The following is a 5,452-nucleotide window of genomic DNA, read 5'->3' as shown; positions in this document are numbered from 1 at the left end:
TTAACAGGAAGCCATTTGTAGTCCACCCCTTGTTCTATAAGCTAACCATGTTCATTCAGGTATTGTATAATCCTAGGAGGATTATCTGTGATATTCATCTCCACCAGGACCCTTGCAAATTGAACTCTAGATCGTTCTCGAGTAAATTTGTCTACCATTATCGGTTTGTCTATTGTACTTACAAGTGCACTAAGGCATTTGCTACCCCAATACTGAAGGCCTAAATCATGTAACCTAATCCAAAGAGGCACTGAACAGATAAGGCGAAATGCACTTAGATCAGATGTCCATGGATGACTGATAACTGGTTTCCTATCAAATTGAAGGATACCATTTTCCAACACATGGTCTCAAGTAGCATCATCATTAAAATTAACCATAGTCAACTCCATTGTCATCCTGGCGATTTGAGCAATCCCTAGATGGCCCCAAACCCTTTTGATAAACCCTTCAAACACAACCATTGGAGGATTAGCACCAAAGACCATACAAATAATAGCAGAACTCCAATTAACATATTGGAATTTCACCTCTTCAATATCAACCTAGGAAATCTTCTTACCATCTTTAATCAATGGTTCAACAAATTCAAGTTTCTGGTCACAAAAGGAGAGTTTACCCGTTGTAAATTGTTGCCAGTGAGTTTGAGCCGATGCCTAAAAGTCTCCTGCCTCCACTTTGTCCGCCCAGCTAGGCGGAGTAGCCATTTCAAAAGCCTTATGCGTATCAATCTGGGTTTCTCCATCTTCCATCAATCCAACCACTTCAGCATTTAGGGTCAATCCCTTAGTCGGACCTTCACCATCAGTGAGCACATCATCAACAACAAATCCATCCTAGTCATTCACATCTTGGATTGAAGGCGAGCCCTGAGCAACCGAACGAGTCACAGGCTTCCGAGTCAATTTCTTCTTCTTCGCCATGGAAGAGGGGGAACGAGTCTTCCAGCCTGAGAAAATTTATTGATTACCGTTGCTTTAATATCTTTTATTTTATTTTCTTGATACAAAAATCTCATCAATCTTTGGAGCTAGGTTAGCGTTTATTAATTTTAGTTTAAAATAGTTTTCTTTTTTATTTTAGACAACTCCTTTGGGTTCGACCTCGTGCTTACACGAACACTATACTCCATATAAGATTCGTGCACTTGCAAGTTATAAATTTTTAAAACATACTCATTTTGGGTTCACCAAGTTTTTGGCGCCGTTGCTGGGGAGTTGAAAGAAAAGAAACGAATTTTATCTCAAGGTTAGTGAATTCATCTACTAGCTATTTAATTTTTGCATTTAATATATATATATATACAAAATATATATTTATATAAAACTAAAAAAAAGGATAAAAAGAAAATTGGGACGGTTCTACCACCCATAAAAAAACTTATTTATATTTTTGTATTTTTTTTTTAGTTGAGCATCATGGAACCAATTGCTTATACTAATAGAAATATTGTTGATGAAAATGTTGTACCTGAAAAAACTTTGCTTGAGTATTTTGCACATATTTCATCTAATGCTCCTTCATGTATTGTTTTTCCTACAACTTCTGCTACCCATTTTGAGCTTAAACCATCAATCATCCAATTGCTGCCATCTTTTTATGGGTTAGATAGAGAGGATCCTTACATGCATGTCAAAGATTTCTTAGAAATTTCTCAACATTTAAATTTCAAAATTTTTCCGATGAATCGGTCAAACTAAGATTATTCCCTTTTTCATTTAAAGACAAATCAAAAGCCTGGTTAAATTCTCTTCCCACGGGGTCTATAACTACACGAGATCAACTTTATTGTAAATTCTTGCTGAAATTTTTTCCTATGTCTAAAACTGATAGTCTAAGGAGAGAAATCTCCGAGTTTTTCAAAAAGATAATGAAGAGTTTTATGAATGTTGGGAAAGATTTATTATTAAAATTTCCTCATCATGGTTTTGAAAAATGGAGACTTGTAAAATATTTTTATGATGGTTTGACTCCCTCTAATCGTCAAATGATTCAATCTATGCATACCATAATTTTTTTTTAAAATTTCAAGGACGAGAGGCGTGGGACACCCTTGAAGATTTATCTGTTAATTCACAACAATGGAATTATTTTGATCCTAGGTCTAGGTAAACTATTTCACCAAAAATAGGAGGAAGGTATGAAGTAAAAGATGAATTGGACTTAAGAACATCCTTAGACAAATTAGCGAGAAAAGTAGAAGCTTTAGCCATAAGCCAAACTATAAATTCTCCAATACAACCAAGATAAGATGTTTGTTCTATATATTCTAGTCCTTGCCATAATGCACAATCATGTCCTTCCTACCAAGAAGACTTTTCTGAGGAGGCCAATGCTCTTCACTCTTATGGGAAACCAAATCATAGCCCATTTTCATCCACTTATAACCCAAATTGGAGAAACCATCCAAACTTTTCATGGAGACAAAACCAACCTCCAATGAATCAAGGGCACCAATACAACACGCAAAACCAAACTCATGCCCCACAAAATCAACCATATCCTCAACAAAGGAAACCTTCCTTAGAAGATACATTACAACAATTTACACAATCCACTCAAAAAATCCTACAAAATCAGTCTTAATCAATTACCAAACTCGAGACACAAGTAGGACAACTCGCTACTACCTTAGCTGATAGAGAAAAAGGAACTTTCCCTAGTCAACCTATCCCAAATCCAAAAGGTCAATATGAGATTGGAAAGTATAGTTATAATGGATAGGTCAAATCAATTTCAACTCTTAGGTCCAGAAAGAACATTGTCAAACTCGATTACATACCTGAGGTTGAAAAAGAAAAAGAAAAGAGTCAACCTTCTAGTTCTAATGCCAATGACTCTTCAAATGAGGATACTCCAATCCATTCGTTCATTCCAAAAGCCCCATTCCCACAAAGACTACTTTCAATTAAAAAAGGCGGCAAATATAATGACATCTTAGAAGTTTTTAAACAAGTTAGTATAAATATTCCTTTCTTAGATGCCATTAAACAAATTCCTGCCTACTCTAAATTTTTGAAAGATCTTTGTACTGTAAAAATAAACACTAATGTTCCTAAAAAATGTGTTTTTAACTGAACAAGTTAGTTCCATTATTCAATATAAGAGTCTTGTTAAATATAAAGATCTTGGGTGTCCCACAATTTCATGCATTATTGGTGATCATTTTGTTAACAAGGATTTACTTGATTTGGGTGCTAGTGTGAACTTATTGCCTTATTTTGTTTATAAGCAACTTGGTCTTGGTGAACTAAAACCTACTTCTATAACTCTTCAATTGGCCGATCGTTCTGTGAAAATTCCTAGAGGCATTGTAGAAGAAGTTTTGATAAAAGTTGATAAATTTTACTTTCCTGTTGATTTCATTGCTCTTGATACTCAACCTATGGAAAATGTGCATGCTAAAATTCTTATCATTTTAGGTAGACCATTCTTAGCTACATCTAATGCAATCATCAATTGTCGTAATGGCATTTTAAAGTAATCTTTTGGAAATATGATTGTTGAGTTAAATGTGTTTAATGTCTCTAAATCTGTTAAGTGTGAGGAAGTGCATGAAGTTAACATGATTGAGAATATTTTCGAAGATGATGGAAATGACTTGCTTGACTTTTGTGAAAAATATTTTGGTATGAGCTTACATGTTGATGATTCCATGAAAGATGTGAATTCTTTATTAGAGTATATGCCCTTAAATGATACCGTAATTGAACCTTTTTCATCCTTAGAGAATATTCAATCAATTTCTGAGTCTCCAAAGTTAGACATAAAACCTTTGCCATAAAATTTAAAATATGTTGTTCTAGGAGAGTCTGAAACCTTACCTATTATCATAACATCCGCCTTAGATAAAGAACAAGAAGATAAATTGTTAGATGTCCTTAGAAAACATAAAGAAGCCATAGGTTGGACCATTGTAGACATTAAAGGAACCATCCATATGTATGCATAGAATCCATCTAGAAGAGAATTCTAAAACCTCTCGGGAATGTCAAAGCAGGCTAAATCCAAACATGAAAGAAATAGTTAGAGAAGAAGTTATTAAACTATTAGACGTAGGTATCATTTACCCTATTTGTGATAGTCAATGGGTTAGTCCAGTTCAAGTTATGCCAAAGAAGTTTGGGATCACAGTTGTTGAAAACGAGAAAAATGAATTAATCCCTACTAGAGTACAAATGGGGTAGAGAGTGTGCATAGACTATAGAAAGCTAAATAATGTTACTAGAAAAGACCATTTTCCATTACCCTTTATTGATCAAATGCTTGAAAGTTTAGCTGGCCATGCATATTATTGCTTTCTTGATGGGTATTTGGGATATAACCAAATCCCCATCGCCCTAGAAGATCAAGAAAAGACTACATTTACATGCCCTTTCAGGACTTTTGCCTATCGTCGCATGCCTTTTGGATTATGCAATGCACCTGCGACTTTTCAAAGGTGTATGATTTCAATTTTGTCTGACATGGTTGAAAGATTCCTCGAAGTGTTTATGATTTTTCTGTGTTTGGTTCCTCTTTTGATGAATGTTTGCACCATCTTTCACTTGTTTTAGTTCATTGCAAAGAGAAAAACCTTGTGCTTAACTGGGATAAATGTCAATTTATGGTTAAGAAATGAATTATTTTAGGTCATGTAATCTCATGGAGGGAATAGAAGTTGATAAAGCTAAAGTTGTTCTTATTTCAAAACTTCCCTCACCTAAAATTGTGAAAGAAATTAGATCATTCTTAGGCCATGCCGGTTTCTATAGAAGATTTATAAAAGACTTTAGCAAAATTTCTCGGCCTTTATGCCATTTACTTGGAAAAGAAAATGCTTTCGTCTTTGATAGTAATTGTCATGTTGCCTTTGAGAAATTGAAAATCTGTTGACTACTGCACCCATTATTCGACCTCCTGATTGGAAAATACATTTTGAAATAATGTGTGATGCTTCTGATTATGCTATAGGTGCTGTCTTAGGACAAAGACTTGAAAAAATACCTCATGTAATTTACTATGCTAGCAAATCTTTAAATGATGCTCAATTAAATTATTCCACAACTGAGATCTGGATTTTGGTTCGAACCATTAGCGGAAATAATCAAATGATTCTGTTGATACATTCGAGAAATTAAACGTTTTACAATTAGTAAACTAGATTTATTGTCATAACCTACATTTTCCAACAAATTTGATCTATTTCTATTTAAACCATGATCATGAACAAATGTATAAATATACTCTCGAAAGATAAGTGGGTATTGGAGGTCATGTTGCCAATATCTATCTAGTTCTAAATATCCTTGAAATTCTGCCATTTAAAATTCGATTTGAACTGAAAATAGGATAGGTGATTTATTGGGTTATCAAATGATACATAGTACGACACAATCAAAACAAGGTAGTATAAATTTTCGGGATTAATGATTGGACCATGCAAACTAGAAATACCTTTTCTTGGATAAAT

At 34.1% G+C, this 5,452-nt stretch overlaps 1 pseudogene; it reads right to left on the bottom strand.

The window, feature by feature from the left end:
• Nucleotides 1-1,831: 1,831 nt before the first annotated feature.
• On the bottom strand, nt 1,832-1,929 carry LOC133799152 (small nucleolar RNA R71; annotated as a pseudogene).
• Between the last annotated feature and the right edge of the window lie 3,523 nt (nt 1,930-5,452).

The sequence above is a fragment of the Humulus lupulus genome, chromosome 8 (genome assembly GCF_963169125.1).
Source record: "Humulus lupulus chromosome 8, drHumLupu1.1, whole genome shotgun sequence".
Classification (NCBI taxonomy): domain Eukaryota; kingdom Viridiplantae; phylum Streptophyta; class Magnoliopsida; order Rosales; family Cannabaceae; genus Humulus; species Humulus lupulus.
This window is presented reverse-complemented; position numbering and strand designations above follow the sequence as displayed.